Source organism: Quercus lobata, chromosome 8 (genome assembly GCF_001633185.2).
Source record: "Quercus lobata isolate SW786 chromosome 8, ValleyOak3.0 Primary Assembly, whole genome shotgun sequence".
Lineage (NCBI taxonomy): Eukaryota > Viridiplantae > Streptophyta > Magnoliopsida > Fagales > Fagaceae > Quercus > Quercus lobata.
In genome coordinates, this window is record NC_044911.1 from 31249299 (window position 1) to 31266295 (window position 16997).

Sequence of the window (16997 nt, forward strand, 5' to 3'; positions counted from 1 at the left end):
TTTGGTAGTATGTTGATACGGATGTGTAGGTTTTTTTTTTGGGTTTTAGCTTAAAAAGTTTTGATACTACTTTTTATGAAAAATATAAAAAATTGTCCAAAAAAAAAATCAATTGATTTTTTCTTTTTCTATAAAAAGTTTATGAAAATATATTTATTTTTTTGAGATAAAAGATAAACAACTTTTTTTTATACCAATACTTTTTAGATTATCTGTTAACTTTAAAAAAGAAACAAAAAAATAGTGTAAAACTGGCAAATAGTATATATATATATATATTAATAAGAAAATTCTTCTGTTTTGTCTTCAATTTTTAGCGTACCAAAATATTCTTTATACAAGTTTTGAAATAACATACCTTTTAGTTTAATTTTTTTTCTTATAAAAAAGCAAAAAATGTTAAAATAGTAATACTATCTCACATACAAAAGAAAAAAAAGAAAAAAGAAAAAACGTTATTCTCAACCCTTATTTGTATTCAAATGTCTGATTCTTATCTGTATTTGTTATCTATTTGAATTCAAGTACTTAATTATTAAAAAAAAAATTACTTTTTCCAAAAAAAAAAAAGCCACTACCTCATGTAACATTCTTATTCTGAAAATTTTATGGTTTTTTTTTTTTTAATTCTTTAAAAAATTCCAAAATTTATACGTTTCATTACCTCCTTAAAAAAAATATATATATATATATATAAATATATAATTTTTAAGTATTATAATACTAAACTAAAAAATTAAAAAAAAAAAAAAAACATTATTTTACGCGCAAGGGCGCGTGTAAAGATTGTAAAGAGGGGAGGGGGTTACGCGGGAATGTTCTCTCAGTGAAAATTAAAAAACATTTCCTCACATAGTGGAATAGTGGAGCAATGACTTGGTCCACCGTATAATTTCTACTCAGATAGAGACAGTCGTCACCAGCCAGTGGGAATTAAAAAAAATAGAAAAACCAAACTATTCAAATTCATCTCTTTCTTTCCCAATTCCAATTCCAATGACCAAAATCCGAATTCTTGATTTTTCCTAAATCCCACAAATCACATCTGGGTTCCATTTTTGCCAATCCGATGAAACCCAAGTTGTGGCGGCTTTCGTTATTGGTGTTGGTCTCAGTTTGCTTTTCCATAGCTGAATCCAAATGTAGTAAAGGATGTGATTTGGCTTTAGCTTCATACTACTTTTCGGAGACGAATCTCACTTTCATAGCTCAAGTTTTGCAGTCTAACCTTAATATCAACCCTAGTACAATTGTCAGTTACAACAAGCAAACGATAGCCAATGAAAACAGTGTTCAAGATGGTGTAAAAGCCCGTGTTCCATTCCCATGTGACTGTATCAACGGCCAGTTTCTAGGTCACATGTTTGAGTACACGGTTCATTCAGGGGTTTCGTACATGACGGTGGCACAGGTGTATTATGCCAATCTGACCACATATCAGTTGTTGCAACAGTATAATAGCTATGACCCCAATGATACCAACACCAATACCAAGTTGAATGTCATGGTCACATGTTCCTGTGGCAGTAGCTCGGTTTCAAAGGATTATGGTTTGTTTATTACATACCCGCTTCGGCCAGAGGACACCATCGAATCGATTGCGTCGGCTACGAGTCTTAGTGCGGCGTTGCTGGAAAGAATTTCAGCCAAGGAAGTGGTGTGGTGTATATCCCCGCCAAAGGTGAGTTTATTTCAGTGAAACCAAATAGATTTTTTAAGTTTGTTTGTATGAGTTTATTTGAAGTACCTGCGTAGTGTATTTCGCTAAGAGTTTCTTATAGTAGCTCAGATTCTTACTTTTGTTTCTTTCTAATTGAATGCACGTTTTAAATCCTATTATATCTATTAAAAAATAAATAAATAAGAAACCATTTCGGCACTTGCAATCATTTAATTTCATTGTTAGCATTTGTTAGAATATACAAATTTCTCATCCATATAGGAGGAGAAAAGGCAATATTACCTTGTATTTCATTGAGTTTTAAGCATACCGAGATATACCCTTTTCCTTTCAAAATAGTTTCTGGGGACCATGAATTTCCATTTGCTTGACATTTTTTCCCCTTTCTTTTCATTTGCAGATCAAAATGATAATTATCCACCTCTGGTATCAAGGTACCTTCTAAAATTTTTGTCTTCATGCTAAATGAACCTACAGCTTACTTCTGTTTCTCATTTTCTAACGTTTCTTTTCATTTTGTCCCTTTTGCAGCACAAGCGGTTTGGCCCTCTCCCACAGTTGGTTTTACAGTGATTAAGTTTTCTTTGATTTTTGGAGACAAATATGAGATTGTATAGTGGACAGCTGATACTACTTTTGTGCTTAATATTTGCTTATCAATAAGCAGGACTAGCAGCCGGAGTTATTGCTGGCATAGCTATGGGAGCTGTAGCTATTCCGCTGTTACTTGCAACTTGTATATATTTTGGATGTTACCGAAAGATGAAGGTGGAGGCATTGTTGCCCTTTACAGCATCTGAGGGTCAGCATGGGCGTGGTATATTTATTTGTTTAGAACTCTTCCCCTCCTGTCTTGTTAACTTTTATAGATATCTGTCAAAGAGTGATTGCTTCATGGATCTACTGAATGGAAATGCTAGAAATCTCAATTAAATGAAGTGAAAATCTTATTCAATCATCATCACATTGCTCATAAATAACTATAGATCTCATCCTTATTTATTGTTAAGCATGCCCTTACAACCCCCCCCCCCCCCCCCAAAAAAAAAAAAAAAGGCATTATAGTTCTCATTAATTTTTTTGTTTTCATATGTGAATGAATTTATCTGAAGTTGCTGACAGATGTTACTATTTTAATGAATGTGGTTGTTGATTTTATTTGAAGAGTTTGCAACATGAAACTCTCACTAGTGTCAGTACTTTGATCTATCCTTTTTTCTGCAAAATAGTTAGCAAAGTTAACCTTGGACATCCTATTTAAGCAGCTTCACTGAATCCATTGTACTGTGTATAAAGAATCACTGTGACTCATAGAAACAATGAAATTGTATGGATCTTTCTACTTCTTTTGTTCAATAGAATGGGAGGTTAGACATGATTTCACTGATTGCTTTTCCATCAATTTTATATTTAGACCCTAGACCTACCATGGGTAGAAATGCAGAATCAACTGGTCCTGCTGGTGATCCAGATAAAGCTTTGGGATGTATAGGTATGACTGTGCACAAATCAGTAGAGTTCTCGTATGAAGAACTTGCCACAGCTACCAATGACTTCAGCATGGCTAGTAAGATTGGTGAAGGTGGTTTTGGGGTTGTTTATTATGCAGAGTTGAGAGGCAAGGTTTGTAGCCACATGTATTTTTATTTATCATAGGCGGATTGCACATTAATCATGCACGGCAGATGCAAATTGATTAAGTAGTTGCTCTGCAACTTGACTGATTTTATTAGTTGAGTTTTGGTCATGTAGGTCTATATAAAATGATATGTTAGTCCCTCTACATAGCAGGTTTGCAACCTTTCATAACATTTGATGATAAATCTTTTAGGGATATATGTCAAATAGGAACACCATGCCGATCTTTTTAGATGGGAGATGGTGAGAACTTTGAATTTGAATTTGAATTTTTAACCAATTTAGAAGAGTTTGGGAACAAAATTATTAAAGCACATATAAAGTTTCAAGGTGAGGACTACTTTGCAAAATGAATAGCTGAATAGATTAAATGACTTCACGTAACTGTTGTATTCTTATCTTAATATGTGCTCTATGACATATTGTTGGATATTTTAGCTACTCTAAACTAGAAATTTTGAGTTTTATTGTAAGAAAAAATTTAGTACAGAAGTCAAGCTGGACAAAATGGTATATATGAAATTTGCAAAGTTAGCTCCAGGTTGGATATATGAGGGTAATTGAGTAGGGTTCAGCACCCAATCTGGAGAAGTGGGAGTGGATGAGAAATTAATCTAACGAGTGAGAAAAATGGATGCACAGTTCAGTCAGTCTTTAGCGTTTGCTCAGGTTAAATATGAAATATACATTTATCAACATCTATGCTCTATGTTGCGTGTTGCATTTATCATTACCCTATATGGATGGCTAAACAGGCACATCAGCTTTTAGCCATGTCATCTTGTTGTCAGTTCACTTTCCTAACAGTCCCTCCCCATCACTCAATTTGTGCAGAAAGCTGCAATCAAGAAGATGGATATGCAAGCATCCAAAGAATTTCTTGCTGAATTAAAGGTTTTAACAAGTGTTCATCACTTGAATCTGGTAATATACTTTCTTTCCCAGGCGTTTTAAAAATATATTCTTATTAATGGTTGTACCCAAAGCACAAAGCTCCCATTTTTGTAGGGTCTGAGGGAGGTCATGGTAGGCTACCTTACCTCCAATATTTTTTTGGAGAGGCTGATTCTGGGTTCGAATTCGCAACTTGTTGCTTTTGGTGGAAGGCACAGTTGCCATCACACTAAGGCCCGACCTCTAAAAATATAATGCTTATTATTTGGAAAAAAATGAACTAAAGTTTTTCCAATCATATATAGTCTTTGGAGAATTGTTCACATAAGCCAGAAGCTTTATATAAATTTTCATTTATGTATCATATATGGGGGATATGATCCTCACCTCATTGCACCTATCTCATTATTATCTCATTTCTAAAGTGAAGCATCATTGGCCCATGGACCAAAGTTTATGTTGTATGCTTATATAACCAGTAATTGTCTAAATCAGTAAATCATCTGTGCAATTATATCCGTATATATGATTTTATTAACTGATCCCTTTACTCCTTTCCATCATGTTTATACATGTACAAACACACACAGGTGAGCTCAATTAATATGTCCATCCAGGGTTAGCCATGCCATTTATTTATCCCTTTGCCAATGCCATCCATGCCCTAAATATGACCAAAAGAGTTTTTTAAAAAGTTGAATAATAGAAGCCCTTAGAGTTGTGGTAGTTGCAAGTAAGACCTTAATGCTGAGGTGTTAGACGCTTGTACGCAGTAGTCATGTTATTTTCTCTGTTATGAAGACAGAGCTTTAAGATGTTTGATTCTTTTTTATCATCTATACGCTATATATTACTTACTATCAACCAATGCAGGTGTGCTTGATCGGGTATTGCATTCAGGGTTCTCTTTTTTTGGTCTATGAATATGTTGAGAATGGCAACTTAAAGCAACATTTGCGTGGCACATCAGGTGAGATTGTATGTGCATAGTGATGATCTTTTTAAGTGATGTCACATTCAGATCAATGGTCATAATTATGTTTATATGTTTCTAGGGAGGGACCCGTTGACATGGCCTACTAGGATACAAATTGCACTTGATTCAGCCAGAGGTCTTGAATATATCCACGAGCATACCATTCCGGTTTATATCCATCGAGATATTAAATCAGCAAATATATTGATTGACGAGAACTTCCATGCAAAGGTTGCATTAGTAACTCTATTCTTGCTATGGATCTTCAAAAATGTGTTCACATTGTTTTATTGCATACATTGTAGGTTGCAGATTTTGGGTTAGCTAAACTGTCTGAAGTTGGAGGTGTATCAAGCTCCACACAAGTCATGGGAACATTTGGATACATGCCACCTGAGTAAGTTTACTTTTGTTCGTAAAATTATTAACGTACGGTCATTGTTCACTGATCCCCTGGACTTCTTTGTAAATGGGGAGGAAAAACTTTAGCTATGATTTCTGTAAAAAAAAAAATGGATTATTTTTACCTATCTTCTGCGCAGATATGCTTGGGGTGGAGATGTTTCTCCCAAAGTAGATGTTTATGCTTTTGGGGTTGTCCTTTTTGAGCTTATTTCTGCCAAGGAAGCATTGCTTAAGGCATATGATTCCACTTCTCAATTTCAGAGCCTTGTCTCCTTAGTAATCTTCTTTCCATCCCACTAATTAAACAGCTGGATGCTATGCTTTTACTAGGCTTACTCATGTCTGGTACTATTCTAGGAAACCAACCTTGGACATATATTTATTTTATTTTCTGTGTTTCATAGTTGACCCTTGTCTTGGAGATGACTACCCACTTAACTCAGTCTGGACGGTAAAGCAACTTATACAAAAACCTATTTTTACTTTTTAATGATTTCATTTCCCATAATTCTATAGAGGTGTTTGGTTACAGGTGGCTCAGCTTGCCAAAGCATGCACACAAGAGGATCCACAACTACGTCCAAGTATGAGATCTATAGTGGTTGCCTTAATGCAGGACAAGCCAAAACTTTGACAGAAAAATTAAACAATAACAAAAATAAATGATAGAAACCTAGGAATCAGTATCAAGTTTTGCTTGGAGTAACACTAAGGCTTTGTTTGTTTGAGGATGGAAAAATAGGGGATGAAAAATAGTAAGAGGATGAAAAAGTTGGAGGATAGAAAAAAAAAAAAGAAAAAAGTTCTCTCTCATGTGTTTGGTTGGGGATAGAAAAGTAGAAGGATAAAAAACTCTTTTATTTGGTTAAGAAGAAAAATAAGATTATAGACAATAGAATTTGTATAAATTTACTTTAATGCCTTTATTACATAATTTTAAAAAAATATTTTATAAAGGAAAAAGAAGTATTGTTGGAATAAATAAATAAATAAAAAATAAAAAAGCTCAAACATTGGTTTTAAAAAAAAAAAAAAAAAATCAATGCACATATGGTTTTAGGGTGTAGATAAGTAATTTTCTTCAAACCATGTCTCCTCCCCCATTTTTTCCCCAATTTGGGGTGTTGAATTTTGGTGAGTCTAGAAAGAAAACACGAGTCCCACCTCCCCTCCCAACCAAATATCTCCCCTAAATATTATCCCCTACAAATTAGCCCAACCAACCAAACACAACCTAAGTAAAAATAAATAAATAAATAACTACTAAGAGTTGGTACTTGGATTGGTTAGAGTTGGTGCTAGATCATGGAGACAATCTCAATTGAAACTTTTATTCATCAAAATAAGTTCTTACAATAGGGGTATAATATTTGTTTATACATGAATACTAAATCTTATTTCTAATTCACATAAAAATTTTTTTTAAAAAAAAATCTAATTGATATAGAAAACCCTAATTACATTTTTTTTTTTTAAAGAAAACCCTAATTAAATCATTACAAAGATAACCCTATCTTTAAATAAATACTAATTGTAAGGACTCAATTTGTAACGACCCAAAATGATGTTGGGTTCGCACGTAAAAAGACCCAAACAATATTATTTATAGAGCGTGGGTTTGAAAGGTTAGGCCTTGGTCACCGGACGAGGGTTAGTCGTCTTGTTCGTACAGAATTAGGCCATGTTCGCTCGTGGAGTAATTCTCCTTGAGGCGGTCTGGAAGGCTTTGGTTCTTGACCTTTTTTCCAGCCCCCTTTTTCGGATTGCTTGTTTTTCCTTTTATATTAGCCTGTATCCCTTATCCTACATCCACGTGTAGGTTCGGCTATCCAGAACTGATACTTGTCCCATCAGCCCATACCCAAAGTGGTTGGGGGTAGTTATAAAAGCTGAAGAGCATGGCTTTGTCAGATGCAGAGTATTCAATGGCAGTAATGACAACTTTCCCTTTGTCTTTGGTTGTTATACTATCCAGTGTTCCTTTCCCTATCAACATAGATATTTTAGACTTTTTCCAAAACTGTTCTTATACCGCTTTTGCCCTTTCTTTGAGGGGGACCTCGAATATGTCGAGGACAGAATTGTCCTCGGTTATGTCTCAGGACTACTTGGACTTTTATTACACGTCCTTGGCTATACCCCTCCTCGGCTCGGGCCTTGGGCCCCAATGTAAAAACAGGCCTGGGCCATAACTTCTTGGGCCCCACACTAATAAACCCAATTAAATGGTATGACCTAAAAATAAAATAATTTACTAGCACACTTAAATGATACTAAATTAAAATAAATATCTCCTTGTGTTTGTCAATCTAATGCTTGGAAAGGTAGAAACATCTAATTTGTTAGTTCCCAGCTAACTGTGTTAGCTATCAAAAGGATTAGTAATTCACCAAATAGAAGAACTATGTGGTAGTAAAATAAAGAAGTTGAAACTGTTGGTAGACAACTCGGCTGTTATTCTAAGGAGAAACCAAGCAAACTCTAGAGCATCTCGATGAACCCAAAAGCAACTAGAATTCATCTTTTGTTCTACTGCATACGGGAAGCTCATGTAGTCAGTTTAGCAGTGACCGCGAACTTCTATATAAGGCTCTTCATGTAATAACAAACAAATAAAATAAAATAAAATAGCAAACAGTGCGTCCTTTGTTATTAAACACGCTCCTCCTTGTAGCAAACAAAATTAATTTTCTTTACTTAATAAAAGCATGTTATCAACCTACCCGTCCCTATGCTTCTTAAATTAAAAGCATGTTATCTCTAGCCACTTAGAGCAACCACATCAGTCCGTGTATTTTACACATCCATTTTTACACTAAAAACCTACTTTTTCTATTTTACACATTCATTTTTATAAAACACCCACATCAGTTCATCTATTTTATCACCCCCTTTATTTAAATAATCAATTTTTTCAATTTTTTTTTTATTATTTCCTCAACCGATCACATTATTATACAGGCGTTCTTCTTTTCTGATAAAGCTCTCACTTTCTCTCTCTGGGAACCCATTTTCGTTCTCACTTTCTCTCTCTCTGATAAAGCTCTCACTTTCTCTCTCTGGGAACCCATTTTCGTGGGAACCCATTTTCGTTCTCACTTTCTCTCTCTCTGATAAAGCTCTCTCTTTCTCTCTCTGGAAACCCATTTTCGGTTCTCATTTTTTCTTTTCTGATGAAGCTCTCTCTCTCTCTCTGGGAGAACCGAAACCCATTTTTGGTTCTCATTTTTTCTGATGAAGCTCTCTCTCTCTCTCTCTCTCTCTCTTTGATACAGCTCTCTACACCCATAACCCATCTCTTACCCAAATCTGAATCAACTCTCCCTCTCGGTCTATACCGATCAACAGCTCCGTTCCACAGCTCCCGATCTCCTTAGCTCCGATCCATAGCTCCGATCCACAGCTCCGATCAGGCAAGCACCGATCTCCCTAGCTCCGATTCACAAGCGCCGATCAGTTATTGTATCTTCCTAGCTCCGATCAGGCAAGACCCATACCCACGAGCTCCGATCGTTCCAGTCAAATGTATCTCTGTGTTTTCTTTTTTCTTTTCTTTTTTTTTTTCTTTTCACTTTTAAGCAAGTGTATCTCTATGTTGATTTGTCTGTGGATGTGTTTGAGTTAATTTTCAGTTGATTTTGGGTTTTCAGTTGATTTTGGGTTAATTTTCAGTTGAGTTTGGTTAATACTCTGTGTTAGATTTCGGTGTTTGGTGGTGGTGCTGGGTTTGGTGGTTGGGTGGTTATTCTGGCGCGCTGGATTGTTGTAATGGTTGGGGAAGAGAAGTCGTTTGACAGGAGAGAGAAAATAATGTTAAAAAATTGTTTACACGGTGAACAGTAACCGTGTATATATGCACAGTTACTGTTCATTTTGCAAGACGTCGTGTATATATAGACATTTTTACATGAATTGATGTGGAAGAATTTTGGGGTAAAATGTGTAAATTGGAGCCTTTTTTGTATTTTAGATGAGTATCCACAAGCTGGTGTGGATGCTCTTACAATTACAATCTTGCACCCATCTTGGTATCAGAGTAAACTAACCATAAACTCTGGCAACAAGTTCTAGTGCATTTACATTCACTTTCAACTATGTCCAATACATTGTTCCGGTTTTTACCAATGAGGGCTATGATTTTTGGAGCATACCAATGAAGTCATTTTTCATTTCACAAGATTTGTGGGGATTTAATTGAAGAAAGCTACGAAGAACGTACAAGTTCAGAAGACTCGTCAACTTGGATAGCTAAAATAAACAAAAAAAGAATTCAAGCAAAAAAAAACAATTTCTCTACTCTTCATCCACCAAGGGTAAGTAAAACTCCTATTTTTTATAAACAAATCACACTTTTTATTTTTATTTTTTTGTAAACGTATAAAGAATTCACTTGTTTAGGTAAAGAAGGTATAAAATACAAAATCTTCTCAAACCTTAATAGGTTTAAGAATGAATTCAAAATTCAAATCCACCTTAAACCCATTTTAAAAAGGTTCTAAACGGGTTGGCTCCAAAAACCCACATAATCAGACCCATTGCCATATTTATTTTTTTCTTTAAGAAAAAATTATTGATGAAATTAAAAAATTATTAAATATATGTAGTATTTATTTAAGGGGAAAAAAAAGTTAAAACAAAATTTTTAATCAAAACAAAAGCAAATGTTGACCGGTGGATCCTCACACACGCTCATGACTCAAGGGACCACTTGACAGCCCCCACGAGTTTTGAAGTCTCAATTTAGTCTAGAAAACCGCGGGAATTTTCTCTAAGTCATTGGTAAAAGTAAAAATAAATCAAACTCTTCAGTTTCAATTTCTCTCTTCCTTTTCTCAAAAAAAAAAAAAAAAAAAAAAAATTCTCTCTTCCTTTCCCAATTGCTATAACCCAATTCTTGATATTGCGGAAATTCCACAATCACGGTTCCAATTTTCCCAATAGAATGAAACCCAAGTTGAGATTTTTAGTGTTGGTGTTGATGTCAGTTTGTTGTTCCATAGCAGAATCCAAATGTAACAAAGGATGTGATTTGGCTTTAGCTTCATACTACATGTGGAAGGACTCAAATTTTGCCCACATTCATAGCTCAACTTTTTCAGTCCAACCTTAACATCGACGCTGATACTATTCTCAGTTACAACAAGAAAACCATAAACAGCAAAGACAGTGTTCAACAAGGTGTAAGAGCCAATGTTCCATTCCCATGTGACTGTATTGATGGCAAGTTTCTGGGTCATGTGTTTGATTACACGGTTCAATCAGGGGACACGTACGAGAAAGTGGCGCAGACTTGGTACGCGAATCTGACAACGTACGAGTTGTTAAGGCAGGACAATAGCTATGACCCCAATATGATACCTGATGAGAATGCAAAGATGAATGTGACAGTGACATGTTCGTGTGGGAATAGCTTGGTTTCGAAGAAATACGGTTTGTTTATTACGTATCCACTACGGCTAGCGGACACTGCGGATGCAATTGCTTCGGTCACAGGTCTTAGTGTACCGTTGCTGAGGAGTTACAACCCTGGTATATATTTCACACAAGGGAGTGGTGTGGTGTACTTCCCAGGAAAAGGTGTGGCTTGTTTGTCAAACCTTTTGAGTTAAGTAATTTTTTTTTTTTTTTTTTTTTTTTTTTGAGATATGTGATTTGGGATTTTGTTCATTAGATTTATTTGGTTAGGTTCAGAGGTGTGAAATCTTGTCTTCTTTCTTCTCACCAAAACAAAACAAAAACAAACAAACTTGTCTTTTTCTAGATGTAGTTGTATTTTTATATGCTACCTCTTTTTAATTTCTTTTTTATATTAAAAAAAAAAAAAAAAACCAATGAATATGACTCACCTCTCTATTGAATTAAAGCAACTAGCAGTAAACAAAATCTGATAAAATTAAATTTGGTCTTCTCTAAACAAATTCTAGTTAAATTAAACATATATGGTTTTCCTTTTTGATATTATTCTAGCATGATTACCACATTGGTGATTTTGACAGTGATTCCTTTTTTTTTTTTTTTGTTTGTTTGTTTGTTTGTTTACCATGATGCACATTTGTCCAATTCCAAATTCTGTGAAAAGTATTCGCTATATCCTTTGTCTGTTGCACCAAGGGGCCACAATAATTATGCAATATTATGCTTTCCTGGAGTTTAAAGCATATCGAGATGATACCCTTTTCCTTTCAAAATAGTTTCTGGGGACCATGATTTTTTAAATTAGCTTGACATTTTTATTCCCATTTATTTCCATCTGCAGATCAAAATGATACTTATCCACCTCTGGTATCAAGGTACCTTCTACAAAATTTATCTTCATACTAAATGAACCTACAGCTTACATCTGTGTCTCATTTTCTATTGTTTCTTTTCATTTTATCTCTTTTGCAGCACAACCGGTTTGGCGTTCTTCCACAGTTGGTTTTACAGTGATTATGTTTACTTTGATATTTGGAGACAAATATGAGATTATAAAGTGGGCAGTTGATGGTGCTTTTATGCTTAATATTTGCTTATCAATAAGCAGGATTAGCAGTCAGAGTTATTGCTGGAACGGCTATGGGAGGTGTAGCTAGCGTGCTGTTACTTGCAGCCTGTATATATTTCGGATGTTATCGGAAGATGAAGGTGGAGGCATTGTTGCTCTCTTCAGCACCGGAGGGCGCATCTGCTCAGCATGAGCGCGGTATATATATTTTGTACAGAATTCTTACCTACCTGCTTTTGTGCTTTTAAAAATAATTGTCAATGAATGATTGCTTCATGGATCTACTGGTCCTGAAAATCATCTTTGTACTTAATTTACCTCTGAATGGAAATGCTAGAAATTTCAATTAAATGAAGTGAGAATCTTATTTAATCATCGTCGGCCAGACACTCACATTGCTCATAGATAACTAAAGATCTTATTCTTATTTATTGTTAAGCATCCCTTTACCCACCACTTCCCCCCCCCCCCCCGAAAAAAAAAAAAAAAAAGACATTATGTTTCTTATTAATTTATTTTTTTCATTTCTGAATAAAGTTATCTGAAGTTGCTGACAGATGATACTCTTTCAATGAATGTGATTGTTGATTTTATTGAAAGAGTTTTCACTGGTGTTGGTGCTCTGATCTTTCTGCAAAATGGTTGGCCAATCTAACCTCAGACATCCCATTTAAGCATCTCCTCTGAATTGTTTGAACTTTATATAAAGAGTCATTGTGACTGATAGAAACAATGAAGTTGTATGGATCTTTGCTTCTTCTTCTTTTTTTCAAGTGGGAGCTTAGACATGAATTCACTAAATATTTTTACCTCTGTTTTTATTTAGGCCATAGACGTACCAAGAATAGACATGCAGAATCAACTGGTCCCAGTGGTGGTCCAGCTTCAGGTCATATAGGTATAACTGTGCACATATCAGTTGAGTTCTCGTATGAAGAACTTGCCACAGCTACTAATGACTTCAGCATGGCTAGTAAGATTGGTGAAGGTGGTTTTGGGGCTGTTTATTATGCAGAGCTGAGAGGCAAGGTTTGTATTCATAAGCATTTTTTTTCATTATAGGTGGATTGTACATTAACAATGTATGGCAGATTTGCAAATTAATTATGTGGTTGACTCTGTAACTTGACTGATTTTATTAGTCAAGAGTTGTATTCATTTAGGTCTATAATAAATGATATACTTGTTCGTCCACATGCTAGGTTTGCAACCTTTCGTGACATTTGATGATAATCCTTTTAGGGAAAGATATCAAATAGGAACACCATAGTGATCCTTTTAGATAGGAGATGGTGAGAACTTTGGTTTTCAATTTTTATTTTTAATCAAGATGATATTGGGAACAAACTTATTAAAGCACATATAAAGGTTCAAGGTGAGGACTACTTAGCAAAATGAATAGCTGAATAGATCAAATGACTTTAGTAACTTTTGTATTCTTTTCTGAATATGATTATATTTTTTGTGAATTTTAGCAACTCTAAACTAGGAATGTTGAGGTTGATTGTAAGAAAGAATCTAAATACAGAAGTCAAGCTGGACAGAACGGTATATGTGGAATTTGCAAAGTCGGTTCTAGTTTATATGTATGAGGCTAGTTGAGTAAAGTTTAGATACCAATCTGGAGAAGTAGAAGTGGTAATGAGAAAAATGGATACACTGTTCAATCAACCTTTAACCTTTGCTTATGCTAAATAAGAATTTGTACATCCATCAACATCTAAGCTCTACATAGCATTTTGCATTCGTGATTACTCCGTATGGATGGCTAAGCAAGCAAATCAACTTTTAGCTATGCCGTCATATTATCAATTTTCACTTTCCAAACAGTCTCCCCCCATCACTCTTATCTGTGCAGAAAGCCGCAATCAAGAAGATGGCTATGCAAGCATCTAAAGAATTTATAGCTGAATTAAAGGTTTTAACAAGTGTTCATCACTTGAACCTGGTAATATACTTTCTTTCCCAAGAATACTAAAAGAATATGCTTATTGCTTAAAAAGCTGAATGAATCAATCATATTCTTTGAACATCATTTCTGGAAAATATAATCTGCCTCCCAAGAATTGAAATGATTGCAGACAGAAGGAAATTTTGGTTGATTTATTTACTTGTAGTTGTGGTTATTGGGGGAATCCTATATCCATTAACTAATAATAATGATGCTCTGGTAGGATGGATTTTTATTAGTCAGCTGTGTATTAAATACAAGCGTGCATCCAAAAAATGCAGTAGCCATGTTATTTTCTCTGTAGTGTAGATAGAACTTTAAGATGTTTGATTCTCTTCTTTTTGTCTATACGCTATATATTACTTACTAACAACCAATGCAGGTGTGCTTGATCGGGTATTGTGTTCAAGGTTCTCTATTTTTGGTCTATGAATATTTTGAGAATGGCAACTTAAATGAAAATTTGCGTGGTTCATCAGGTGAGATTACTTGTATATGGTGATGATGTTTCTAAGTGATGTCAAATTCAGATTAATAGACATAATTATGTTTATATGTTTCCAGGGAGGGACCCCTTGCCATGGTCTACTAGGGTACAAATTGCCCTTGATTCAGCTAGAGGTCTTGAATACATCCATGAGCATACTATTCCGGTTTATATCCATCGTGATATTAAATCAGCAAATATATTGATAGACAAGAACTTTCACGCAAAGGTTGCATTAGTATTTAGTAACTCTATTGTTGCTATGGATCTTCATAAATTTGTTCACATTGCTTTATTGCATTGTAGGTTGCAGATTTTGGGTTAACTAAACTGTCTAAAGTTGGAGGTGTTTCACTCCCCACACGTGTCATGGGAACGTTTGGATACATACCACCTGAGTAAGTTTACTTTTGTCTGTAAATTTATCAAGAGAGTAACAATTTCAGCAATGGGAGATGGAATTGGGGTGTTTTGCAGATGCGATTTGCTGTTAGAAGGACCCTATATAAGCTCAATGAGTGGCTATCTAGAGTTTTCTCTGCCAGTCTATAATTTTCTGACCAAAGGACTTGCATTGTGTGTGATTGATAAGCAATGTCCAACATTTGATACATATCTATGAGATTGTTTGGGCTTGACGATTTATTAATTTCACTAGTGGTTAATGGCATGGCAGCTGCCATCAAAAATTTGAGAGACCTTTCGTTAGTGATAATTTATGCTTTTTTAGGTGCCAGGATATGCCTCTCTTTTTTCCCCTATTTCTGCCAATATTTTATCCTGTGTTACTGTTGATATTTTGTTCTTCTGGCCACTGATGTTCTCCTTGGAAATGGATTTCACAAAGATGAGTTCGCTACTCATTGTTTACTGATCCCAGGGACTCCTCCTAATATGGGAGGAAAAACTTTAGCTACAATTTCAGTAAAAATTGGATTATTTTCTATACCTTCTTTGCAGATATGCTCGGTATGGAGATATTTCTCCCAAAGTAGATGTATACGCTTTTGGTGTTGTCCTTTATGAACTTATTTCTGCCAAGGAAGCTGTTCTCAAGGCATATGATTCCACTTCTGAATCTAAGAGCCTTGTCGCTTTAGTAATCTTCTTTCCATCCCTCTAATTAAACAGCTTGATATGAAGCTTTTATTAGGCATACTCCTGTCTAAAACCACTTTCAAAGAAATCAAGCTTGGACATTTATTTATTTTATTTGTTGTGTTTCACAGTTTGAGGATGTATTTAATCAACCTGATCCTAGAGATGACTTGCGCAAAGTAGTTGATCCTCGTCTTGGAGATGACTACCCCCTCGACTCAGTCTGGACGGTGAAACAATACTCACACAAAAACCATTTAAGTACTTTTTTGTGATTAATTTCATTTCCAATGATTCAATAGAGGTGTTTGATTGTAGGTGGCACAGCTTGCCAACGCATGCACACAAAAGGATACGCAACTACGTCCAAGCATGAGATGTATTGTGGTTGCCTTGATTATACTCTCATCGACGGCTGAGGATTTGGAGGTTGGCTCCGTTTATGAAAATCAAGCTCTCGTCAATCTAATGTTCAGAAAGGTAGAATGCAGATAGTGCAATATCTTTAAACGTCAGGGTTTTTCTTTCTGAGTATTATTAAGCCATTTCAATAATAGCACCCGCTGAATCACTTTAATTATTTCTTTTATAGACGGAATCAATCTCCATGCTAGGAGCATAATTCCAGCCCCTTAGGGCTAAACCAAATATAGGTTTTGCAATAGCTGACTGCTGACCCTATTCTTGTTCCCAGCCATCTGTTAAGAGTCTAAAAGTCTATAAATTTGTAATGAGATTTGATTATCATGATAATATCTTTAAAAAAATGAGAAATTGAAATAATTAATTTGAAACTTAAAAGAGATTAGTTTTACAAAAAGAAAGACATAACTCACTATATCACCACGCACCCTTGATGCGGTGGTTACTCCACAAATATAAATGCTTGTGGGGTATGGGGAGTAATAAAAAACTTTTAAAAGTAGTTCAATTTTTAAGAACAAATTGTCTTCACTAAATTTTAAAGAATAAACTATATATTATACCACATATTGTGAGTTTTTTTTTTTAAAGAAAGTTTTAACTTATAGTGTCCACTCTTGATGATTATTCTTTATTATCAAATTAAGACACCAATCAGTTTTTGGTGTAGGCGGGAACACATATTGGGAGATGAAAAGGTAAAAAGAGGGAGAAAAATTGAAGAAAGTGTAATAATAAGTTAAGAAATTAATAATAAGAAGAGTTAAAAATAAGAAAGAGATGATATTTTGACTATTATATATTGGAGTTTTAATTCACCTAAAGTGAGTCAATGTTTAAAAAAATTAGGAAAAATTAGAAAGAAAAAGGATAATGACATTGCAGCTAATATGGCTAAATTGGAGTAACAATAATAAATGTTAAAATTAATTAATAATAGAAAATAAAAATTAATTGGCA

At 34.7% G+C, this 16997-nt stretch overlaps 1 long non-coding RNA gene and 2 pseudogenes across 2 annotated transcripts; all 3 read left to right on the plus strand.

Annotated features, from left to right (window-relative positions):
* Positions 1-921: 921 nt before the first annotated feature.
* Positions 922-5823, plus strand: LOC115956067 (annotated as a pseudogene). Its single transcript, XR_004084253.1, has 9 exons — positions 922-1681; positions 2082-2115; positions 2213-2220; positions 2349-2498; positions 3096-3304; positions 4154-4243; positions 5087-5183; positions 5269-5586; positions 5732-5823. The product of XR_004084253.1 is annotated as a lysM domain receptor-like kinase 3 (transcript).
* A 57-nt stretch (positions 5824-5880) lies between these two features.
* LOC115956068 lies at positions 5881-6323 on the plus strand. Its single transcript, XR_004084254.1, has 2 exons — positions 5881-6045; positions 6127-6323. It is a non-coding gene; the product is annotated as an uncharacterized LOC115956068 (long non-coding RNA).
* Positions 6324-10490: 4167 nt separating this feature from the next.
* On the plus strand, positions 10491-16361 carry LOC115956065 (annotated as a pseudogene).
* The last annotated feature ends 636 nt before the right edge of the window (positions 16362-16997 follow it).